This window comes from Loxodonta africana, chromosome 3 (genome assembly GCF_030014295.1).
Source record: "Loxodonta africana isolate mLoxAfr1 chromosome 3, mLoxAfr1.hap2, whole genome shotgun sequence".
NCBI lineage: Eukaryota > Metazoa > Chordata > Mammalia > Proboscidea > Elephantidae > Loxodonta > Loxodonta africana.
In genome coordinates this window covers 37,558,796-37,585,939 of record NC_087344.1, presented here as the reverse complement: position 1 = coordinate 37,585,939, position 27,144 = coordinate 37,558,796, and positions in this window count along the sequence as shown.

Here is a 27,144-nt window from a genome sequence, read left to right as displayed (position 1 = left end):
CTCATGAGCAAAATGAAATATTCTGGAATTCCCATTCTTTGCAAGTTATCTATAATTTGTTATGATCCACACAGTTGAATGCCTTTGCATAGTCAATAAAACACAGGTAAACGTCTTTCTGGTATTCTCTGCTTTCAACCAGGATCCATCTGACATTAGCTATGATATCCCTCATGTCATGCATTCTTCTGAATCCAGCTTGAATTTCTGGTAGTTTCTTGTCGATATACTGCTGCAGCCACTTTTGAATGATCTTCAGCAAAATTTTACTTGCCTGTGATAGTAATGATATTGGTCAGTAACTTCCACATTCAGTTGAATCAACTTTCTTGGGACTAGGCATAAATATGAATCTCTTCTACTTGATTGGCCAGGTAGCTGTCTTTCTTGGCATAGACAAGTAAACACTTGTAGTGCTACATCTGTTTGTTGAAACTTCTCAATTGGTATTCCGTCAATTCCTGGAGCCTTGTTTTTCGCCAATGCCTTCAGTACAGCTTGGACTTCCTCCTTTCTTGCTATTGGTTCCTGATCATACGCTACCTCCTGAAATGGTTGAACATTGACCAATTCTTTTTAGTATAGTGACTCTCTGTATTCTTTCCATCTTTTGATTCTTCCTGCATCATTTAATGTTTAAATCCTTCAGTATTGCAACTCAAGGCTTGAATATTTCTTCAGTTCTTTCAGGTTGAGAAACGCCAAGTGTGTTCTTCCCTTTCGCTTTTCTATCTCCAAGTCTTTGTACATGTCATTGTAATACTTTGTCTTCTTGAGCTACCCTTTGAAATCTTCTGTTCAGCTCTTTTACTTCATCGTTTCTTCCTTTCACTTTAACTACTTCATGTTCAAGAGCAACTTTCAGAGTGTCTTTTGACATCCATTTTGTTCTTTTCTTTCTTTCCTGTTTTTTTAAGGACCTCTTGCTTTCTTCATGGATGAGATCCTTGCACAACTCACCTGGACTTTGATCGTTATTGTTCAACGCTTCAAAATTTATTCCTAAGGTGGTCTCTAAATTCAGGTGGGATATACTCAAGGTTGTACTTTGGCTGTCATGGACTTGTTCTAATTTTCTTCAGCTTCAACATGAACTTGCATATGAGCAGTTGATAGTCTGCTCTGCAGTCAGTCCCTGGCCTTGTTCTGACTTATGATATTGAGCTTTTCCACCCTTTCTTGCCACAGATGTAATCGATTTGATTCCTGTGTATTTCATCTGGCAAGGCCCATGTGAATGGTCGCTATTTATGTTGGTGAAAAAAGGTATTTGCAATGAAGTCATCAGTCTTGCAAAATTCTGTCATGAGATCTCCAGCATCATTTCTATCACCAAGGCCATATTTACCAATCCTTCTTCTTTGTACCCAACTTTCGAATTCCAACTACCAGTAATTATCAATGCATCCTGGTTGCATGTTCGATCAATTTCAAACTGCAGAAGTTGGTAAGAACTTCAATTTCTTCATCTTTGGCCTTAGTGGTTGGTTTGCAAATTTGAATAATAGTCATATTAACTAGTCTTCCTTGTTGGTGTATGGATATTATCCTATCACTGACAGCGTTGTACTTCAGGATAGATCTTTAAATGTTCTTTTTGATGATGAGTGCAACACTGTTCCTCTTCAAGTTGTCATTCCCAGTATAGTAGGCCATATGATTTTCTGATTCAGAATGGCCAATATCAGTCCATTTCAGCTCACTAATGCCTAGGATATCGATGTTTATGCATTCCATTTCATTTCTGATGGTTTCCAATTTTCCTAGATTCATGCTTTGTATATTCCACATTCCTATTATTAATGGATATTTGCAGCTGTTTCTTTTCTTTTTGAGTTGTGCCACATCAGCAGATGAAGGTCCTAAAAACTTGACTCCATCCACGTCATTAAGGTTGACTCGACTCAGAGGAGACAGTTCTTCTCCTACTGTTTTTTGGGTGCCTTCCAACTTGAGGGGCACATCTTCCAGCACTATATCAGTCAATGTTCCACTGCTATTCATAAGGTTTTCACTGGCTAATTCTTTTTAGAAGTAGACCACTGGGTCCTTCTTCCTAGTCTGTAAGCTCACCTGAAACCTGTCTTCCATGGGTGATCCTGCTGGTATTTGAATGCTGGTGATCTAGCTTCCAGCATCACAGCAACACCCAAGCCCCCACAAACTGACAGATGCATGGGGGTCCCAATTCTTTCTAATATGTTAAGAAGAAAGCTTAAACTCAATGTGCTCTGGAAATAGATGAACAGTATAGTATAGTAATAAAACCTCATTGTCATCACTTCAGTATATGCAAGAAAGTTTCAAAAGATAAATGTTTTTGGAAAGCTGACAAATTTTAGTTTAAATCATATATGATATTATCTCCCTTATGCCTCGGATCTTGATTTAGGAAAGTGTTTATACTTTTTATTGAAGTGTAACACGCATAAACTATATACACAATGTACCTAGTATAATATTTATATGGAAAATTCGGGGGCTCAGTGAATTTTTGCAAACTGTTCCAACCTGTGTAACCAGCCCCCAGAACATTATTTGTCCCCCTGAAGCTCCCTCGGACTCCTCTTCTGCCCACGCTCCCTACCCAAGAATCACCACTGTTGGCTAAGGAAATGTTTCAAGTGATGGTAGATGATCATCCTGAGAGTCTTACATAGTATTTGATTTGTGGAATTCTGTGATACTCTGACTTCCACCAGGATCTCTACACTTCCTCAAAGCTTTTTTTATCCTTTTAAATTTTAAAAATTACTTAAGTTAAATTGAGAAACAAGTCGTGCTTACTGGAAATCTATTTGCCGTTGACTTTCTCAAGTCTTTAATTTTTTTTTCTTCTTCAGTTATTTTCATATGTCTGAGATACTGTATAGCATGATGGTGAAGAGCCTGGGTTCTGGCACTGTCTGTGACCTTGGGCAAATTGTGAATCTCAGAGGGCTGTGGCAGGGATCAAATGGGCCAACATACATGAAGGGCTTAGAGTAGCACCCCTTGTAAACATGGTGATGACAAGGGCAGGATAAGCCTAGCCAAGTCATGTCCAGGACCCTGAAGGACTGCCTTCCCCAGTCCTCTCAAGACATCCTTTTCTTCAGTAAGACAAAATAACCAGAACCAGTTGCCATGGAGTCAAGTCAAATCTTGGTGACCCCATGTGTGTCAGATTAGAACTGTGCTCTGTAGGGTTCATAATGGCTGATTTTTCAAAGTAGATCACCAGGTCTTTCTTCCAAGGCACCTCTGGGTGGACTCCAACTTCCACTTGAGTGTATTACTGTTTGCACCCCCCAGGGACTCCAGTAAGACAAAGCAGAACTCATTAAAAGCTAAGTGGTGAAAACATTTCCATTTAGAGACAGATGCTAGTTCCCGTATGTAGTATTTTCTACTTCTGGCTTTCTTTTCTTTAAAAGGAAACATTTGCTCTGCCTATCTCTAAGTATTCTCTCATATTTTAAGTGCCTCTTTTTTGTTACTTGGATTTATTTACTCAGGTAGCATTTGTTTCCTTTGAATTTTGACCATTTTTGCAGTATACTTTGTCAAAGCTTTCCTTTTCCTTCAGTTTTTTTCATGTGTCTGAAACGCTGTATACAGTGAGAGTTAACAGCATGGATTGTAGCACTTTCTAGCTCTTGTATTAAAATACCCTCCTAATACAACATTAAATTCTTGCAGCATCTCTGGAGCTGTTGTCTGTTCCCCACTGAAGGCAGCTCCTGAAGCAGTGTTAGATGCGATCCAACCAGGGAAGGGGCTGGGATGACATGCCACATACCCAGTGAGGCTGCCCCTGTTCTCTAATGTGGGCAGATGGCATCAGGCTGGGCTTGCAGGAAAACAAAAACCCACTTGAAAACCTGGACAACTCCCAGGTATCTAGATGATCATTTCCCAAATGTATTCTTTAAGACACTTGTTCTTGGAATATTAATTGATGTTCTGTTGGGAGGGTGGGAGTTGTGGTTCAGTGTTGTTGTTGTTGTTAGGTGCCATCGTATCAATTCCAACTCATAGGGACCCCGTGTGACAGAGTAGAGCTGCCCCACAGGGTTTCCTAGGCTGTAATCTTTATGGGAGCAGATCACCAGGTCTTTCTCCTGCAGAGGGATTGGGTGTGTTCCAACTGCTAAGCTTTCAGTGAGCAGCTGAGCACTCAACTCTTGCACCATCGGCGCTCAGTCATTCGGGGAAAAAAAAAGATAATTAAATGAACAAGATGATTAGCTACATAAACTCTCCAGCTTCATCATGCTGGTTTCCTTGTAGACTCTCCACGAACATCCTTTGTCCTCGAATATATTCTGATTCATAGTGACCCTATAGAACAGAGTACAACTGCCCTATAGGGGCTCCAAGGCTGAAATCTTTTTTTTTTTTGTCAGATTTGATTCCATGGCAACTGATTTTGTGTGTGTGTGTGTGTGTGTGTACTTTAGGTAAGTTTACGGAGCAAACTTTCAACAAACTTTATAGAGCACCACCAGGCCTCCTTAGACTCTCCAGGAAAGGGATATGAATAAATGGAACAACGAGAATGGAAATATTGAGAGTGTTCACACACTGTGAAGAACATAACCAATGTCACCGAATAACTTGGGTAGAAGTTGTTGAATGGGAACCTAAACTGTTCTGTAAAACCTTCACCAAAAACATAATAAAATATTGTTTTAGTCATCTAGTGCTGCTAAAACAGAAATACCACAAGCAGATGGCTTTAACAAAGAGGATTTTATTTTCTCATACTAAAGTAGGTTAAAAGTCCAAATTCAGGGCGTCAGCTCCTGAGGAAGGTTTTCTTTCTCTGTTGGCTCTGGAGGAAGGTCTTTCTCATCAATCTTCTCCAGGTCTAAAAGACACACTCTGCTCCCGGTGCTTCTTTCTTGGTGGTATGAGGTCCCCTCATCTCTCTGCTTGCTTCTTTCTTTTGTATCTCAAGAGATTGACTCAGGACACAATCCAGTCTTGTACGTTGAGTCCTGCATCACTAACACAACTGCCACCCATCCTCCCTCAGAACATCATAGAGGCAGGATTTACAACATATACGAAAATCACACACTACCGGGAATCATGGCCTACCCCAATTGATACACACATTTTGGGGGGGGGACATAATTCAATGCATGACAATTACTTTAAAAAAAAAAAAAAGAAGGGGGTATGAATGTGAGTTTTCCCAGTCGCTTTTGATCTTTGTGTCAGTCAGGTTAGTGTAGGAAGCAGAGACACTGAGGTGTTTCAAGCAGAAAGAGGCTCACTCAAGAGAATGGTCATTGAAAGGGCTGGAGCCCTGTGCTCTGGGCTGGGTAACCCCAGCATTCATCTGTGTCTCATACAGAAGGCGGGGGCCAGGAGGTTACCCACTGGGTCTGCTGCCTTTGAGAGCCACAGTCCGGAGGTCTGGACGCCAGGCTCAGGAGTCTCTTTCGCCACTACCACCTCAGTAGCAAACTAGTGACAGAGCACCGGGATGCAGGCCCTGCTGCACCCCGGAAATGGGGGCCACTTGCCAGGGCTCTGCTGTAGGAAACCAGCAGGGAAGAAACAGCCCAAAGCAGCAAGAAGACAACCCGCCCCACGTTGGCTTTCCAGATCTTGTATTGTTATGTTGTAAACTGCCAACTGGTGCCAATTCACGGCGATGTTAAGTATAACAGAAAGCAAGGTTACTGGTCCTGTGCTGTCTTCACGATCAATTGTGGATAGGACTGTTGCTACCCATGGGGTTTTAATTGGCTGATTTTTGGAAGTAGACCACCAGACCTTTCTCCCCAGCCTGTCTTGGTCTGGAAGCTCCGCTGAAAACTGTTCAGCATTATAACAACACACAAACCTCCACTGACAGGCGGGTGGTGGTTGCACGTGAAGTGCATTGCTGGGAAATTGAACTTGAATCTCTAACTGGATCTCCCACAAGAAAGGGAAAAATTCTACCACTGAACCATCACTCGCCCTAATTGGCAAACTGCATCTAATTGGCACACCTGTATAGCACCCAGAATCTAAGGGCAGTGGAGTTTGGAAAGTGTAGCTTTGGCTTCCTTCCCCACCTTTTCAATGCAGGAAGGTATTCCAGAAGGAGCTGGGAGTTGCTGTGGGCACCAACCAACCATACCCAATGAAATCCTTGAAACCCATTTTTCAGGGCCTCATTTTGTAGAATACAAGTGTTCCAGTGAACATGCCTTCAGGAAACTAGCTGAGTTTTTTTTTTTAAGGTGATATGACCAAGATGCAGTTGTAGACGCAGATTTGAGCACTGTTTGGGGGTTGCCAGTTACAGGGGTGGAGGCAGGCTTTGTGAAAAGCAGGATTTATATCAGCCCTCAGTATTCGATTTTCTGGGAGAGTCCTTGTACAAACGTTTGGCTCTGCCATCTCTACAAATCATTGACATGTCCGAGCAATGCTGGTAAACTGGCATACAGACTACGTCCTCAGGTCCACCTTGTTTCTCAGAAAGTGGATGGAATCTCACAGCAGTCTGGACCGGGGTTGCAGCTGGGGCCCAGGAATCAGGCACAGGAAGCGTCTTCCATCTGTTTGTGCCCTGCTTTTGATAGCTTTGCACCTTCATGTTCCTCTTACTGGTGTTGGGGAACAGTGAGCTTGCGAGCAGCACTATGTTTTCTCGATGACGGGCTTAGCCAGGTATATTGGTTTCTGTGGTTTATCATCTGCCTCTTGTTACTCCCTTGTGAAGCTTGCCTTTAGGTAGTCAGGTTTTCTAGAACCCACTCCGTGGCTGAGCACCCCTTATGGGTTGTCACAGAGCAAGGTGAGGTGGTTGGTTAGAAGTCACACTACCACCTCTTCTATAGCAAGGAAAACGTCGACCACTCATCTGAAATGATTATATTTAAAACTAAAACTTTCTCGTCAGTCTCCTGACCTGTACTAACCTAGGAAGCGCTCCCTGGCAGCCAGTTGGAGGACACGCCATCTTTGGACCCCAAGTGGTTTTCATTGTTTACTGGCGTTGCAGTCACATGAAAGGAGTGATGTTTATTTCTCCTAATAAAGTACTTTTATCATCACATTTGTTTAACAAAAATGATAGCACCTCTTTTTCCTCTTTTTATTAAGGGATAACTTACATCCATTAAACTTCACCCCTTTTGGTGGCGCAGTGGTTAAAACACCCAGCTGCTAACTGAAAGGTCAGGTGTTTGAATCTACCAGCCTCTCCTTGGGAGAAAGATGTGGCAGTCTGCTTCCATAAAGATTACAGGCTAGAAAACTCGATGGGACAGTTCTACCCTGTCGTATAGGGTTACCGTGAGTCGGAATCGACTTGACGGCAGTGGGTTTTGACGAATACATACTGTTGTGCAACTACTACCACAATTAAGTCATCAAACACTTCCATCATCCCCCCCAAATCCCCCATAACCCTCTGTAGTCACTCCTCCCTCCATCCACAGCCCCTGACAACAATTGATCTGTTTTCCATTCCTATAGTTTTGCCTTTTCCAAAACGTTATATGATAGAATCGTATGGTATGTAGCTCCTTTCCTTTAACATAGTTAGTCTGGCTTCTTTCACTTAGCATAACACATTTGAGATTCATCCAAGTTGTTGCATGCATAAATAGTTCATTCCTTTTTATTGCTGAATAAGTAGTGTTCCATTGCACCAATGTACCACAGTTTGTTTATCTGTTCACCAATTAAGAGCATTTGGGTGGTTTCCAGTTTGGCATGATGACGATAAAAGCTGCTCTCAACATTCACCTACAAGCTTCCGTGTGAATCAAAGTTTTCATTTATTTAAGTAAGTAGGAGTGAGATTGCCGGGTCACATGTTTACAAGAAACTGCAAAACTATTTTTCCAGAGTGACTGTGCCCTTTTGCTTTCCCACCAGCAATGATGAGAATGCCAGTCGCTCAGCATCCTTGCCAGCAGTTGATATCATCAGAGTTTTGTTTTTATGCTAGTCATTCCAATAGGTGTGCACTGGTATCTCGTTGTGGTTGTAATGTGTATTTCCCTAATAACTAATGAAGATAAACATCTTTTCTTGTTCTTATATGCCATCCATACATCTTTTCTGGTGAAGTGTGTTTATATCTTTGGCCCATTTTTTTTTTTTTTTTTGAGAAAAAAATTTTTTAATTTATTTATTGTGCTTTAGGTGAAAGTTCACAGCTCAAGTTAATTTCTCATACAAATAATTCACACATACATTATTATGTGACCCTAGTTGCAATCTCTATAATGTGACAGCACACTCCCCCTTTCCACCCGGGGCTTCTCGTGTCCATTCAACCAGCTCCCATCCCTTTCTGCCTTCTTATCCTGCCTCTGGACAGGAGCTGCCCATTTAGTCCTGTGTATCTACTTGAACTATGAAGCACACTCTTCACAAGTATTATTTTATGTTTTTTTAAAATAATTTTTATTGTGCTTTAAGTGAAAGTTTATAAATCAAGTCAGTCTCTCCCATATAAACTTACATACACCTCACTACATACTCCCACTTACTCTCCCCCAATGAGTCAGCCTGCTCCCTCCTTCCAGTCTCTCCTTTCGTGACCGTTTTTGCCAGCTTCCAACCCCCTCTACCCTCCCATCTCCCCTCCAGACAGGAGATGCCAACATAGCCTCAAGTGTTCATGTGATGAAAGTAGCTCACTCCTCATCAGCGTCTCTCTCCAACCCAATGTCCAGTCCAATCCATGTCTGCTGAGTTGGCTTCGGGAATGGTTCCTGTCCTGGGCCAACAGAAGGTCTGGGGACCATGACCATCGGGATTCTTCTAGTCTTAGTCAGACCATTAAGTCTGGTCTTTTTATGAGAATTTGGGGTCAGCATCCCACTGTTTCCTGCTCCCTCAAGGGTTCTCTGTTGTGTTCCCTGTCAGGGCAGTCATCGGTTGTAGCCGGGCACCATCTAGTTCTTCTGGTCTCAGGATGATGTAGTCTCTAGTTCATGTCGCCTTTTCTGTCTCTTGGGCTCATAATTACCTTGTGACCTTGGTGTTCTTCATTTGACCCAGGTGGGTTGAGACCAATTGATGCATCTTAGATGGCTGCTTGTTAGCGTTTAAGACCCCAGACTCTTTGGCTCATTTTTAAGATGCGGTTGTTTGTTTTCTTATTATTGAGTCTTAAGGGTTCTTTATATATTCTGGATACAAGTCCTTTATCAGATAAGTGATTTGCAGATATTTTCTCCCAGTCTGTGGCTTGTCTCTTCATTCTCTTAACAGTGTCTTTCAAAGAGCAGAAGTTCTTAATTTGGTGAAGTCTGATTTATCAATTTGTTCTTTCATGCATTGTGCTTTTGATGTCAGATGTAAGAAATCCTTGCCTGAGGGTTCTATGTTTTCTTGGAAAAGTTTTGTAGTTTTAGGTTTTACATTTAGGTCTGTGGTCTATTTTGAGTTAACTTTTCTATATGGTATGAGGAATGGATTGAGTTTCTTTTTTTGTTTTTAAATATGGATGTCCAATTGTCCCAGCACCATTTATTGAAAAGATTATCCTTTCTCCGTGGAATTACCTTGATGCTTTTGTCAAACATTAATTGGCCATACGTGTGTGGGTCTATTTCTGGACTCTCTTCTCTTCCCTTGATTAATATGTCTGTTCCTTTACCTATTCTACAATGTTTCAATCACTGTAGCTGTATAGTAAGTCTTGGAGTGATGTAATGTGAGTGCTCTAACTTGTTCTTTTTCAAAATTATTTTGCTAGTATAGGCCCTTTTCTTTCACGTGTAAATTTTAGAATCAACTTGTCTATTTCTATAATAATCAGCCTGCCAGGATTTTGATTGAAACTGTGTTGAATACATAGGTCCATTTGGGGAGAACTGACATGTTAACAGTACTGTCTTCCAGTCCATGGACACAACATATCACTCCGTTTATTTTAGGCCTTTTATTTCTTTCACCAGTGTTTAGTAGTTTTTAGTGTACAGATCGTATACTTGTTTTGTTAGATGTTTTCGGTGCTATTATAAAAAAAAAATAAAAGGCACTTAAAATTGTTTTTTGTATTTTCAATTGTTCATTGCTGATGTGTAGAAATACAATTGATTTTTTGTGTTGTTATTGTGTGCCATCAAGTTGATTCTGACTCACAGCAACCATATAGTATGACCTTATAGGACCGAGTAGAACTGCCCCATAGAGTTTTCTAGGCTGTGATCTTTACAGAAGCAGATTGCTAGGTCTTTTCTCCTGTGAAGCCCACCTTTCAGTTAGCAACCAAGCTCTTAACCATTGTGCCACCAGGGCTCGGAATTTATATTCTCTGACCTTGCTAATCTGACTAGTAGCTTTGTTGTAGATTGTTCGTGATTTTCTATGTTGCCAATCATGTTGTCTGCAAATAGAGACAGCTTCATTTCTTCCTTTCTAATTAGCATGCCTTTTTTGCTTGCCCGATTGCTCTGTCTAGGACCTCCTTTATGGTGTTGAATAGGAGTGGTAAGAGCCTTGTCTTGTTGCCAGTCTTAAGGATGATGTTAGATGTGGGTTTTATAGCGTCGAGAAACTTAGCTTCTACTCCTAATTTGCTGAGTGTTTTTATCATGTATGGATGTTGAATTTAGTCAAATGTATTTTTTCTGTCTATTGAGGTGATTATATGGTTTTGCTTCCTTAGTCTCTTGATACGGTGAATGGTTGATCTTCTAATGTTGAGCTAGCCTTGCATTCCTGAGATAAAACTCATTTGGTCATAATGTGGAATCCCTGGACGACACAGCAGTTAATCCACTTGGCTACTCAACAAAGGGTTGATAGTTTGAGTCCACCCAGAGTTCCCTTGGCCTCGAAATCTACTCCCAAATAATCAGCCATTGAAAATCCTATGAACACAGCTTTACCCTGACACACATGGGGTCACCATGAGTTGGAATAGACTTGACAGCCACTGGTTTTTTTGTTTGTTTTGGTCATGATGTATTATCCTTTTTATATATTGTTGGATTTGATTTGCTAAATTGTTGTGTCTGTGTTCATAAAGGGTATTGGTCTGTAGTTCTCTTGTATCCTCTTTATCTGGGATAAAAGGCATTGCTTGTCTGATAGAATGAGTTGTGAAGTGTTCTCCCATTTCAATTTTCTGGAGCGTTTTGTGTAGAATAGGTATTCTTTCTTGAATGTTTGCTAGATTTCACCAGTGAAACCATCTGCACCTGAGTGAGTGTTTGTTTTGTGTTTTGTGGGAAGTTTTTTAAAACTATAAATTCAATTTGTTAATAGATATAGGGCTAGTCATATTGTCTGTTTCTTCTTGAGTGAGTTTCTATAGTGTGTATCTTGCAAGAAATTTGTCTAATTCATCAGTATAATATTTTGTTGTTATCCTTTTAGTGTGTGTAGGATCAGTAGTGATAGCTCTCCTCTCCCTCCTGATAGTGCTAACTCGTATCTGCTCTTCTTTGGTCCTGAGTAGCTTGCTAGAGGTTTATTAATTTTACTGATCTTCTCATGGAGCTAGCTTTTGGTTTCATTGATTTTTCTCTGCTGTTTTTATGTTTTCTGTTTCATTGTTTTTTGCTATTGTCTGTATTACTTCTTTAGCTTTCTTTGGGTTTAATTTGCTCTTGTTTGTCTAGTTTAGAGGTTGGCAAACTAGTTCAGAGTTTTCTGTAAAGGGCCAGATTTTAGGTGATGTGAGGTCACATACAGTCTGTGGTGCATCTTCCTCTTCTTTCTTTTTTCATTCTTCTTTCTCCCATCTTTTTTTTTTTTTTACAATACTTAAAAGATATAAAACCTATCCTTTCTGTGTTTTTGTACAAAAACAGAGCCAGCCATAGCTTGCTGACTCCTGAGCTAGTTTCCTAAGACAGAAGCTTAGGTCACTGTAATTTATTTTTACCTTAAGCAAAATATTTCAGTCTTCCACAAAAGGGGCTTAGCTGTTTATTCAGGAGGTGTGGGCTGACAGTTACTCATGGAGAAGAAGTTTTGGAAATGCCTCCAGGACTCTTCCTTACAGCCACAGATAGGTGTACGTTGCATGAGTGTGGAAATTACTTGAAATCAATTTTCCTCAAGTGCTGCCACGCCTGGGGACTGACCTCTTGGTCATTTAGGAGCAGGTAGGCTCCAGTACAAGACAGGACACTGCGTCTTTCAAACTGGTGTTGATAGCCTCCGGAACCTGGGTGATTTTCTTTGAGATCTGTGAGTTCTCAACAAATATTTCCTAATTCTGTATTTATGTTTTGGTAGTCTAAAAAAAAAAAAAAACATGAACCAACATGTTTGGTCATCCCCAGCTGAAAGGCTAGCTGTTCAAGTCCACCCGGAGGCTCCTCAGAAGAAAGTCTTGGCAATCTACTTCCAAAAAGTCACAGTGTTGGGTCTGTAATTGGACCACCTGGTATGGAATACACAGGAATCTAATCGACTACAACTGTGGAAACAGATGATGGAAAAGCTTAATATATCAATCAGAAAAAGGCCAGGGGCTGACTGGGGAACAGACCATCAATTGCTCATATGCAAGTTCAAGTTAAAGCTGAAGAAAATTAAAACAAGTTCATAAGAACCAAAATATGACCTTCAGTATATCCCACCTGAATTTGGAGCCCACCTCAAGAATAGATTTGATCCACTGAACCCTAGTGACTGAAGGCCAGATAAGTTGTGGGATGACATCAAGGACATCACACATGAAGAAAGCAAAAGATCATTAAAGATAGGAAAGAAAAAAAAGACCAAAATGTATGTTAGAAAAGACTCTGAAACTTGCTCTTGAACCTCAAGTAGCTAAAGTGAATGGAAGAAACGATGAAGTAAAAAAGCTGACTGAAATTTTTCAAAGGGTAGCTCAAGAAGACAAAATAAACTATTATAATGAAATGTGCAAAGACATAGAAATAGAAAACCAAAAGGGAAGAACACACTCGGCATTTCTCAAGCTGAAAGAACTGAGAAAAAATTCAAGCCAGTGGTTGCAATTTTGAAGGATTCTATGGGCAAAATATTGAACAACTCAGGAAGCATCAAAAGAAGATGGAAAGAATACAAAGTCACTCTACCAAAGAGAATTGGTTGACGTTTAACCATTTCAGGAGGTAGCATATGATCAGGAACCTCTGATACTGGAAGAAGTCCAAGTTGCATTGAAGGCGTTGGTGATAAACAAGGCTTCAGGAACTGACAGAATACTAATTGAGATGTTTCAACAAATGGATGCAGCGCCGGAGGAGCTCACTCCTCTGCCAAGAAATTTTGAAGACCATTAACTGGCCAACCAACTGGAAGACATCCACATTTGTGCCCGTTCCAAAGAACAGTGATCAAACTGGACGCGGAAATTATCAAATCATATTCACACTGCTAATCTTGTGAGCTCTGCTGCTGTCCCTGGACATCTATCTGGTCCTAATGTAGACTCCTGAATCTTCACTGGCTTCCTGTCCGGGACCTTGCATGTAACCAGACTGTCAGGATCTATCAGCTGTCTCTAGTCCAGCAAGACTCCAGAAATATCCTTCATTCAAGGTCTAACTGAAATGTTACCTCCTTTGTAAGGCTTTTTTCAATTATCTTCATCCCACTGAGACTTAGTTATTAGTTCCTGTAGGTATCACCTAGAGCAGTTTGTATTTGATAATTGCTTTTGTCCTTGTCTGACTTCTTTAGTTTTTTTTACATACCTGCCTCTCCCATATAGCGTAGAAGAAGTCTGGGAGCAAGCTTACTCTTTATTCTTATGTACATCTGCTAATACCTATAAATGTCCCTTGAGCCCATCTGTTCTGTTTTCCATTGAATAAATATTATTTGGGCTACAACCATGTGCCAGGTACCCTTCTGAATAGTAAACTGAACTGAATTAAATTATAACCCCTAGTACAGAGGGACATATGGAGCCCCTGGGAGGCGCAAACGTTTAAGCACTCTACTAGCAACCAAAAGTTGGTGATTTGAGCCCACCTAGGGCCACCTCAGAAATTAAATATAATACCACAAAACCAACTAAATCTGCACATCAAATAAGTGTTTATTTAGATTTAGTCGGTTTTGTGATTTTATATTTAATTTCTGATTTAGTTTTGGTCTAATAGTTATATAAGAGCAATTAATGGAGTCCCTGGCTGGTTCAAACAGTTACCACACTCAGCTGCTAACCAAAAGGTGGTGGGCTCAAGTCCACCCACAGGTGCCTTGGAAGAAAGGCCTGGCAATCACAGTTCTACTCGGACACACATAAGGATTAACTCCATGGCAACTGGCTTTTTAAGAGGAATTAATACCCATTTTTATGTTTCTATGCACTTAAGGAACATATTTAAAATGAGGAGCCCCAGTGGAGCAATGGTTAAATGCTTGGCTGCTAACTGAAAAGTCGGTGGTTCGAACCCACCAGCAGCTCTACAGGACAAAAGGCCTGGTGGTCTACTCCCATAAAGATTACAGCCTAGAAAACCCTATGGGGGCAGTTCTACTCTGTCACGTGGGGTCCACATGAGTCAAAATTGACTTAACGGCACCAAAAAACAACAACATAGTCAAAATAAGACAGTGCAGGGGGTCCAGGATAATTTTTTTTTTCCTTTAAAAGTCATCTGTACATTATTCAAGTTTGAGAAAGATGGATTGAAATGACATCTGTTTATCAGTGTTGAGATGGATCTATTTTTCCTGCCTGCCCATAGTGGGGCCAGCGCGTGTGCCCATAGTCAACTTGTGCTATCTTTTTCAAGCTTTGTACTCCATTCCTTCTGTTACCTGGAATAAGGATGCAGTGAGAGCTGCCAGGTTTGGGGCTATTAGGGACTGAATTGTGTCCCCCAAAAATATGTGCTGTAAATTAAATCCTAAACCCCTACACCTGCGGATGTAATCTCATTTAGGAATAGGACTTCGTTATGTTAATGAGGTCACATCAGTGTAGTGTGTATCTTAAGCTAATCACCTTTAAGCTATAAAGAGCAGATTGGACACAGAGAAAGAAGCACAGACGCCATTTGGAGATAACCAAGGAATTGAGGAACAGAAGCTGAAAAGAGACAAGGAACTTCCCCCAGAGCCAACAGAGAGAGAAAGCCTTCCCCTAAAAACTAAAACCAAACCTGGTGCCATTGAGTCGGCTCCAGCTCACAGCAACCCTACAGGACAGAGTAGAACAGCCTTATAGGGTTTCCTAGGACCAGCTGGTGGATTTGAACTGCTTACCTTTTGGTTAGCAGCTGAGCTCTTAACCACTGAGCCACCAGGGCTCGGACTTATAGCCTCATATATGGTGAGAAAATAAATTTCTGTTTGTTAAAGCCATCCAGTTGTGGTATTTCTGTTACAGAAGCTCTGGCAAACTAAGATGGGGCAGTCTGTGGTCTTGAGACAAATAGGGTTAACCGTTCTGGTGGCTGAACAAAAGAGCTTTTAAAAAGATTCCCATCTAGAAGCTGGGTAAACAGGAACCCACCCTGTCAACATGAGATAGGATTGAGGCAGCCTGTGAATTACTGTCTCCTTCTTAGTGTCTTTCTAGTCTCCTCCCCTTTTGCAGGCTCCTATTGCGCAGAGGAGCAGAGTTGACTGCTGTTTGACCTTCCTTAGCCCTCCGAGGAAACCCTGCTGGCATAATGGTTAAGGGTTATGACTGCTAACCAAAAGGTCGGCAGTTCTAATCCACCGGGCGCTCCTTGGAAACCCTGTGGGGCAGTTCTACTCTGTTCTTTAGGGTTGCTGTGAGTCAGAATTGACTCGACGGCAACGGGTTTGGTTTGGTTTTTGGTAGCCCTCAAAAGATGGTGATATAGTGCCGAAGATCAAGTGCACATGCACTATATCCCATAATAAGTGATGCCAAGGGCTGCCGAGAAGGCTCCATGTTGAATATCAGCGGGTTCCATCTTAGATTCCAGGTGCGTGCGCAACCTAATTAACATACGGCGCCATTCTGAGAAGTACCCGCTCCTTGAAAGAAGCCTGCTAAATATGCATTACTCTTTTGTCTCCACTGAACCCATATAAGCCCTAGCCTTGCTTCCCTTTTCAAGTCAGTCTTTTGGAGAGGCTCAGATCCCCGCTGACCCCTTTTGCTTGACTCAAGCAAAATAAAGCTTGCTGAAGATAGTTTGTCTTTCACGAGTATTCTTACTCGGGAAAAGACAAGGACGCTTTGTGTCAGACTGGCGATTGGTAACAGTCTTAGAGAAGAGCGAAGCTGTGGCATGTGGTCTGTGACTGTCTCTGCTCTGTGCCATTACCTCCTGGCTTCCTTCTCACAACTCCCAGGGAAGGGCGAGATCTGTGAGAGGGTGCCTCATGTGAGCAGGCAGATGCCGAGTCCTGCTTCCAGAAGGCTGGCTGGTACGGACAGCTGCTAGTCTGCGGATACTGTAAGTAAGAGCGGCCTCCCGGAATTGTCTTGGAGTGTTCTTTCATCACACTGTGAAAAATACTCAGGGTGATTTTTTGTGTTTGTTTCTGGACAAGATTTATTTTTCAGCTTTATCATTTGTATATTATCAATTAAAATATATCGTCAAGGATACCATTTTGCCATTTGGCAGAGTTTAGTTCAAATCGCTCCCTTTTTCTTTCTATTTAATATTTATTTTTGGTGAAAATATACACAGCAAAACCCACACCCCTTCCATAGTTTCTAGATATAATGATCAGTGACTGTCATGGATTGAATTATGCCCCCCCAAAAAATGTGTGTATTAACTTGGTTAGGCCATGATTCCCAGTATTCTGTGGTTGTCCTCCATTTTGTGATTGTAGTTTTATGTTCAGAGGATTAGAGTGGGATTGCAACACCACCCTTACTCAGGTCACCTCCCTGATCCAAGGTAAAGGGAGTTTCCCTGGGGTGTGGCCTGTACCACCTTTTATCTCTCAAGAGATAAAAGGAAAGGGAACCTCATACCACCCAGAAAGCAGCACCTTTGGACATGGGGTCCCTGCACCTGAGAAGCTCCTTGACCAGGGGAAGATTGAGGACAAGGACTTTCCTCCAGAGCCGACAGAGAGAGAAAGCCTTCCCCTGGAGCTGACGCCCTGAATTTGGACTTGTAACCTACTGGACTTTGAGAAAACAAATTTCTCTTTGTTAAAGCCATGCACTTGTGGTATTTCTGTTATGGCAGCACTAGGTGACTAAGACAGAATTATTGGTTACATTTTTCACGTTGTGTCAACATTCTCATTATTTCTGTTCTAGTTGTTTCACGTCCATTTACTTAATCTCCCTACCCCTTAACTTTCTCATCCTCACTTTAAAATAACTGTTGGGCCCTTTGGTTTTATACCCCCAAAAATGGATAATTAAAAAATAAAAATAAAAACAGCACCAACAGCAAATGCAGTCCTCAAGGGTGACAGTCTTTACTCTTTGGGCTAACCTGTTACTTAGTTTAAAGGTGACTTCGAGGGGTAGTTTCAATTCAAGGTTTGAAGAACAACTCTGGTCCATATCTCAGGAACTCCTCCAGCCTCAATAGGTTCAGTAAGTCTGGGTTCTTTAAGAATTTGAAGTTCTGCTCCATATTTTTCTGCCGTTTTATCAGGATTCATCTATTGTGTCCCTGAGCAGACCATTCAGTAGTGGTAGCTGGGCACCATCTAGTTCTTCTGGTTCAAGGTAGAGAAGGCAGTGATTTATGGAAAGAATTAGTCCTGCAATTTAGTTCCTTCTCTGATTCTTGCATTTCCTTTTTTCTCATTTGTTCCAGCCGAGTAAAGACCAATACTTGTACAGGGTGCTTTTTAAAAAAACTAAGTTGACGATCTGTAAATTAAATTCTCATTTTCAGGAGGTGAGAAGTAGATACTATTATTAACTTTTTTCATTTGGTTATCATCTGTTCTAAAAAGACCTGGTAGCAGAAGGGTGTGGCGTGGAATGAGTATAGACCCAATGTCAACGTCTCAATTTCAGCTCTGAGAACTGAATTCTCACTCACGGCTCTACCAGTCATCAGCTTTGCTGACTTTGGTCATGTGATACCACCTTTCTGAGCTGACTTTGTCATCTGTAAATGGAGGTAGTGTGGACCTGTGCTGGGCTTTAGTTAGGTGTATACACAGGATCACTATGAGTCAGAGCAGACTCAACGGCCCTCACAACATACTAGTGAATAAAACAGAATGGCCTTTGCCTCATTTGTCTTATAATCTAGACAGAGGGACAGACAGTGAACAAGTAAACAGACAAATATTTAATTAAAATAATTACAAACTAAAGTGTTACTATGGAAACAAACGAGTAGGACTGAGATTAAGTGAAGGGCCATGGTGGCAGAAGGGTTAAGTGCTCGGCTGCTAATTGAAAAGTTGGTGGTTCGAACACACCCAGTGGCTCCTCAGGAGAAAGACCTGTTAATTTGCTTCCATAAAGACTACAGTGTATAAAACCCTACGGGCGAGAGGCAGAGCCAAGATGGCGGAATAGACAGATGCTTCCAGCGAGCCCTCTTTACAACAAAGACCTGAAATAGGCCCACGCGGGTCCTGTGTGGGTGCTTGACGTTTGACATTGCTTTGCCTATTAAACAAGGTCCTCACCTACCCACAACAGGGACCTAAGGACTGGTGGCTCCACTTGGGTTGCCCAGCCACCCGCGACAGGGGCCCAGGGATAACTGGTACCTCCCAGTCCTTACAACAAAAACTTTGGGTGCCCGTGGTCCCTCTGCAGAGCCCACCCACCAGCACACTCTAGGGAACAGAGACGTGTTTTCCTCAGAGACACTTGGGGGTTGGTTCTCAGCCCCCTGCCTTGTTCAGAGCGTGAGCCCCTGCTGCAATCAGATACTGGTATATACACCAATCACCCCTGCCCCTCTAAGACCGTAGGACAGAGCCTGTACCACACACTTGATAACAGCTACCTGGAAACCTGAGCTGAATTCGTACAAGAAAACTGAATGGACTCCTAGACTGATATACCTGATAACAGCTCTAGCCAGCTGGGGACAGGACACCAGAGCTCCAAAGGCAAAATAATCAAGCTAGCTCACTCAAGCAACCCATAGGGGTATACCAAAACAAAACAAAGCAAGCAGCTAAGACACAGTAAGCAAGCATAAACTAATGCAATAACTTCTAGATGGCTTGGAGACAACAGTCAATATCAAGTCACATAAAGAAACAGGCCATGATCACCTCAATAGCCTCTCAAAACAAAGAATCCAGGGATCTTCTAGATGAAAGTGCATTCCTGGAATTACCAGATGTAGAATACAAAAGTTTAATATACAGAACCCTTCAAGACATCAGGAAGGAAATGAGGCAATAAGCAGAACAAGCCAAGGAACACACAGATAAAGCAACTGAAGAAATTAGAAAGATTATTCAGGAACATAATGAAAAGTTGAATAAGCTGGAAAAATCCATAGACAGACAGCAATCAGAAATTCAGAAGATTAACAATAAAATTACAGAATTAGATAACTCAATAGAAAGTCAGAGGAGCAGAATTGAGCAAGTAGAAGCTAGAATTTCTGAACTCAAAGATAAATCACTTGGCACTGATATATTTGAAGAAAAATCAGATAAAAGAATTTAGAAAAATGAAGAAACCTTAAGAATCATGTGGGACTCTATCAAGAGAAATAACCTATGAGTGATTGGAGTACCAGAACAGGGAGGGATAACAGAAAATACAGAGAAAATTGTTGAAGAATTTGTTGGCAGAAAACTTCCCTGATATTGTGAAAGATGAGAAGATATCTATCCAAGATGCTCATCAAATTCCACATAAGGTAGATCTTAAAAGAAAGTCACCAAGACATATTAAAATCACGCTTGCCAAAACCAAAGATAAAGAGAGAATTATAAGAGCAGCGAGGGATAAACGAAAAGTCACCTACAAAGGAGAGCCAATAAGAATAAGCTTGGACTACTCGGCAGAAACCATGCAGGCAAGAAGGCAATGGGATGACATATTTAAAAAATTGAAGGAAAAAAATTGCCTGCCAAGAATTATATATCCATCAAAACTATCTCTTAAATATGAAGGTGAAATTAAGACATTTCCAGATAAACAGAAGTTTAGGGAACTTGTAAAAACCAAACCAAAACTACAAGAAATACTAAAGGGAGTTCTTTGGTTAGAAAATCAATAATACCAGGTATCAACCCAAGACTAGAACACTGGGCAGAGCAACCAGAAGTCAACCCAGACAGGGAAATCCAAAAAAACAAAGCAAGATTAAAAAAAAAAAAAAAGCCCAGCACAGGGTAACTGCGATGTTATTATATAAAAGGAGACAACATTAAAATAATAAAGAGGGACTAAGAAATGTAATCATACACCTTCCATATGGAGAGGAAGATACAGCAATACAAAGAAATAAAAGTTAGTTTTAAATTTAGAAAAATAGGGGTAAATAATAAGGTAACCACAAAGGAGACAAACTATCCTACTCATCAAGATAAAATACAAGGGAAAAACACAGACTCAGCAGAAACAAAATCAACAACAACAAAAATGAGGAAAGGACAATATATAAAGAAAATCTACTCAGCACATAAAATCAAGTGGGAAAAAGAAACTGTCAACACACAAAAAAAGACATCGAAATGATAGCACTAAATTCATACCTATCCATAATTACCCTGAATGTAAATGGACTAAATGCACCAATAAAGAGACAGAGAGTGGCAGAATGGATTAAAAAAATAGACCCATCTATATGCTGTCTACAAGAGACACACCTTACACTTAGGGACACAAACAAACTAAAACTCAAAGGATAGAAAAAAATGTATCAAGCAAACAACAATCAAAAAAGAGCAGGTGCGGTAATATTAATTTCTGATAAAATAGACTTTAAAGTTAAATCCATCAGAAAGGATAAAGAAGGACACTATATAAGGATTAAAGGGACAATACACCAAGAAGATATAACCATATTAAATATTTATGCACCCAATGACAGGGCTGCAAGATACATAAAACAAATTCTATCAGCATTGAAAAGTGAGATAGCTCCACAATAATAGTAGGAGACTTCAACACACCACTTTCGGTGAAGGACAGGATATCCAGAAAGAAGCTGAAAAAAGACAAGGAAAATCTAAATGCCACAATCAACCAACTTGACCTCGTAGACATATACAGAACACTCCACCCAACAGCAACCAAGTATACTTTCTTTGCTAGTGCACATGGAACATTCTCTAGAATAGACCACATATTAGGTCATAAAGCAAACCTTAGCAAAATCCAAACATTAAAATATTACATAGCATCTTCTCTGACCATAAGGCCATAAAAATGGAAATCAATAACAGGGAAATCAGGGAAAAGAAATCAAACACTTGGAAACTGAACAATACCCTGCTCAAAAAAGACTGGATTATAGAAGACATTAAGGATGGAATAAAGAAATTCAGAGAATCCAATGAGAATGAAAACACTTCCTATCAGAACCTTTGGGACACAGCAAAAGCGGTGCTCAGAGGCCAATTTATATCAATAAATGCACACATCCAAAAAGAAGAAAGGGCCCAAATCAAAGAATTATCCCTACAACTTGAACAAATAGGAAGAGAGCAACAAAAGAAACCCACAGGCACCAGAAGAAAACAAATAATAAAAATTAGAGCTGAACTAAATGAAATAGAAAACAGAAAAACAATTGAAAGAATTAACAAGACCGGAAGCTGGTTTTTTGAAAAAGTCAACAAAATTGATAAACCACTGGCCAAACTGACAAAAGAAAAACAGGAGAGGAAGCAAATAACCCAAATAAGAAATGAGATGGGTGATATTACAACAGACCCAACTGAAATTAAAAGAATCATATCAAATAACTATGAAAAACTATACTCAAATTTGAAAACCTAGAAGAAATGGATGAATTCCTAGAAACGCACTACCTACCTAAACTAATACAAACAGAGGTAGAACAACAAAATGGACCCATAACAAAAGAAGAGATAGAAAAGGTAATCAAAAAACTCCCAACAAAAAAAAGCCCAGGTCCAGACAGCTTCACTGCAGAGTTCTATCAACCGTTCAGAGAAGGGTTAACACCACTACTACTAAAGGTATTTCAGAGCATAGAAAAGGATGGAATACTACCAAACTCATTCTATGAAGCCACCATATCCCTGATACCAAAACCAGGTAAAGACACCACAAGAAAAGAAAATTATAGACCTATATCCCTCATGAATGTAGATGCAAAAATTCTCAAAATTCTAACCAATAGAATTCAACAACATATCAAAAAAATAATCCACCATGACCAAGTGGGATTCATACCAGGTTTTTATGCAGGGATGGTTCAACAATAGAAAAACAATTAATGTAATCCACCACATAAATAAAACAAAAGACAAGAATCACATGATTTTATCAATTGATGCAGAAAAGGCATTTGAAAAAGTTCAACACTCATTCATGATGAAAACTCTCAGCAAAATAGGAATACAAGGAAAATTTCTCAACATAATAAAGGGCATTTTTACAAAGCCAACAGCCAACATCACCCTAAACGGAGAGAGCCTGAAAACTTTCCCCCTTGAGATCGGGAACCAGACAAGGATGCCCTTTATCACCACTCTTATTCAACATTGTGCTGGAAGTCCTAGCCAGAGCAATTAGGCTAGATAGAGAAATAAACCTCATCCAGATTGGCAAGGAAGAAGTCAAAGTATCTCTATTTGCAGATGACATGATCTTATACACAGAAAACCCCAAGGAATCCTCCAGAAAACTACTGAAACTAATAGAAGAGTTCAGCAGAGTATCGGGATACAAGATAAACATATAAAAATCAGTTGGATTCCTCTACACCAACAAAAAGAACATCGAAGAGGAAATCACCAAATCAGTGCCATTTACAGTAGCCCCCAAGAAGATAAGTTACTTAGGAATAAATCTTACCAGAGATGTAAAAGACTTACACAAAGAAAACTACAGTACACTTCTGCAAGAAACCAAAAGAGACTTACATAAGTAGAAAAACATACCTTGCTCGTGGATAGGAAGACTTAACATTATAAAAATGTCTATTCTACCAAAAGCGATCTATACATTTAATGCAGTTCTGATCCAAATCCCAAGGACATTCTTTAATGAGATAATGAGATGGAGACACAAATCACCAACTTCATATGGAAGGGAAGAGGCCCCGGATAAATAAGACATTACTGACAAAGAAGAACAAAGTGGGAGCCCATACTTTACCTGATTTTAGAACCTATTATACTGCCATAGTAGTCAAAACAGCCTGGTAGTGGTACAACAACAGATACATGGACCAATGGAACAGAATTGAGAATCCAGACATAAATCCATCCACATAGGAGCAGTTGATATTTGACAAAGGCCCCAAAACAGTTACATGGGGGAAAAGACAGTCTTTTTAACAAATGGTGCTGGCATAACTGGATATCCATCTGCAGAAGAATGAACAAGACCCATACCTCACTCCATGCACAAAAACCAACTCAAAATGGATCAAAGACCTAAATATAAAATCTAAAACAATAAAGATCATGGAAGAGAAAATAGGGACAATGTTAGGAGCCCTAATACATGGCATAAATAGTATACAAAACATTATAAAGAATGTAGAAGAAAAACTAGATAACTGGGAGCTCCTAAAAATCAGACACCTATGCTCATCCAAAGACTTCACCAAAAGAGTAAAAAGACTACCTACAGACTGGGAAAAAGTTTTTAGCTACAACATTTGTGATCAGCGCCTGATCTCTAAAATCTATATGATACTGCAAAAACTTATCTGCAAAAGGACAAATAACCTAATTAAAAAATGGGCAAAAGATATGAATAGACACCTCACTAAAGAAGACATTCAGGTAGCTGACAGATATATGAGGAAATGTTCATGATCATTAGCCATTAGAGAAATGCAGATCAAAACTACAATGAGATTCCATCTCACTCCAACAAGGCTGGCATTAATCCAAAAAACACAAAACAATAAATGTTAGAGAGGCTGTGGAGAGACTGGAACACTTATACACTGCTGGTGGGAATGTCAAATGGTACAACCACTTTGGAAATCGATTTGGTGCTTCCTTAAAAAGCTAGAACTAGAACTACCATACGATCCAGCAATCCCACTGCTTGGAATATATCCTAGAGAAATGAGCCTTTACACGAACAGATATATGCACACCCATGTTTACTGCAGCACTGTTTACAATAGCAAAAACATGGAAGCAACCAAGGTGCCCATCAACGGATGAATGGATAAATAAATTATGTTATATTTACACACTGGAATAGTACACATCGATAAAGAACAGTGAGGAAACTGGGAAACATTTCATAACATGGAGGAACCTGGAAGGCCTTATGCTAAGTGAAATTAGTCAGTTGCAAAAGGACAAATATTGTATAAGACCACTATTATAAGAACTTGAGAAACAGTTTAAACTGAGAAGAAAACATTCTTTTGTGGTTACGAGAGGGGGGAGGGAGGGAGGGTGGGAGAGGGGCACTCACTAATCAGACAGTAGATAAGAACTACTTTAGGTGAAGGGAAAGACAGCACACAATACAGGGGAGGTCAGCACAATTGGACTAAACCAAAAGCAAAGAAGTTTCCTGAATAAACTGAATGCTTCGAAGGCCAGCATAGCAGGGGCAGGGGTCTGGGGACCATGGTTTCAGGGGACAGCTAAGTCAATTGGCATAGTAAAATCTATTAAGAATACATTCTGCATCCCACTTTGAAGAGTGGCGTCTGGGGTCTTAAACGCTAGCAAGCAGCCATCTAAGATGCATCAATTGGTCTCAACCCACCTGGAGCAAAGGAGAATGAAGAACACCAAGGACACAAGGCGATAACAAACCCAAGAGACAGAAAGGGCCACATGAACCAGAGACGACATTATCCTGAGACCAGAAGAATTAGATGGTGCCCGGCTACAACCGATGACTGCCCTGACAGGGAACACAACAGAGAACCCCTGAGGGAGCAGGAGAGCAGTGGGATGCAGACCCCAAATTCTCATGAGACCAGACTTAATGGTCTGCTGAGACTAGAAGGACCCCAGCGGTCATGGCTCCCAGACCTTCTGTTGGCCCAGGACAGGAACCATTCCCGAAGCCAACTCTTCAGACATGGATTGGACTGGACAATGGGTTGGAGAGGGATGCTGGATGTTGGAGAGTGAGCTTCTCCGATCAGGTGGACATTTGAGACTATGCTGGCATCTCCTGCCTGGAAGGGAGATGAGAGGGTGGAGGGGGTTAGAAGCTGGCGAAATGGACATGAAAAGAGAGAGTGGAGGGAGGGAGCGGGCTGTCTCATTAGCGGGAGATTAATTGGGAGCGTGTAGCAAGGTGTTTATTGGTTTTTGTGTGAAAGACTGACTTGATTTGTAAACTTTCACTTAAAGCACAATAAAAATTATGAAAAAAAAAACAACCCTATGGGCAGTGCTATCCTGTCATGTGGGGTCACCATGAATCTAAATGGATGGCACCTAAAAACAACAATCTAATTTGGTGTCTGCTACCTTGTTCATGCCCAACAAATGGTAGCTGTTAGTAGCATCAGAACTTACATGTTTGAAAAAGGGTTTTGAGGGCCACGGCCCAGAAGAAATTCTGGAGTCAAATTTGGCCTCCAGAGCTCAGCTGGCCGGGAGGATATTTGGTTCTGTGTTCCCTCTTCTCACAGTAATAGGGCTGTGGGGGACAAGGCTTCCCTCTTTTACTTCCTGTCTTCTAGGCATTTCCATCCAGTGGTGCAGTTCTTATACAAGAAGGTCCTTGAGAGCCAGGCCCTGGGGTGGGTCCTCTGCCTTGCTGCCATCAGCAGTCTGTATCTGGAGGCTTCTCTGGGTTTCCTGAAGAAGTCAGATGCGAATGTTCATTGTTACCGACATGCAGTATGGTGTCTAAGTCTATGTGACTAGTATGTGGCTTCCTATGACCAGAGCTTTGCCGTGATTCTCACTGACCACATGCCTTAGACCAAGGTGCCAGGGCCCACCTTTCTACAACGCCGGCATACAGGACATGGACGTCGCCAGCATGCTGTTGTAAGAATGGGCCCCAGACTCGGTGTTCTCCCCGGGACATGCACTCTGCTCAGGTGGGAGGCTTGCTTTCTGTTTAAAGGCTTTCCTACTGCTCAGGGGGTTGCCTGGAAACAAAGCACAGGCCGGTTACCCCATCCAGCGATCTTCCCCACCCCTGAATTTGAGGAACAAGCCAAAGAACATGGAAGTGTATCAGAAAGATTTGTCAGTGGTCACAGTCAAGCCAGGCAGTGTCTCTGAATAAGCCAGGCATTCCCCTAAGGTTAAAAGTTGTCTCACACGAAGTATTTTGTACTTGGTGACTTTGAGATTCCATTCATTATTTGAATAAACGTCTCTGTAGCACATACTGTCTGGCAGCCCTTGGGCGGTTTCTGAGGTTACTGAGGGGCATGAGGCACGGTGCCTTCCAGAAGGAGAGTCAAGTCCGGTGGGGTGGGGGGAACGTGCACGCGAGCAGGTAGAGGTGGCGAGTGAGCCGAGTTCCAAACTCTCACCGAGGGTTGAGTTGTAAGGCCAAGGAAGTGGAAAGGGAATCACTATCACCCGCTGCACGACAAACTCCTCACACGTCACGGCCTCAGACAGCCACCACCTGGTGTTCCTTGTGGTTCTGTGGCCTGGGCCAGGCTGGGACCTTCCTGGGCTGCAGCCAGCTGGCCAGTGGCTGGTCTGGATCAGTTCCACCAGGCTGGGTTCTTTCCGTGTGGTCTCAGAGCCTCCCTCTCCAGATGGCCTCTCCTCAGGTCTCCTCTGCACAGTGGTCATGCCTCTCGGGGCTCCATGGCATCTCCCTGTCCTTGTGCTCCGAGACCCAGGACGCGCCCTACTGGGATTTCTCCTGCCAGCTCCTCAGAACCCTGAAAGGTGAGCGGGGCTCTCTGCGAGAACATCAGATAGACTGACCCCCCACCAAGTGTGTCCTTCCCCATTACGGCCAGTGCCATGGATCCTCAGGTTGGATGTACTTTGGAAATGTTTTCAGGAGGGACGAGTCCCTGGAGAAGGACATTATGCTTGGCAAAGTAGAGGGTCCGTGAAAAGAAAGAAGGCCCTCAATGAGATGGATTGCCACAGTGGTTGCAACAATGGGCTCAAGCGTAACAGTAACTGTGAAGGTGGCACAGGATGTGGCAGTGTTTTGTTCTGTTGTACATAGGGTCGTTGCGAGTTGGAACT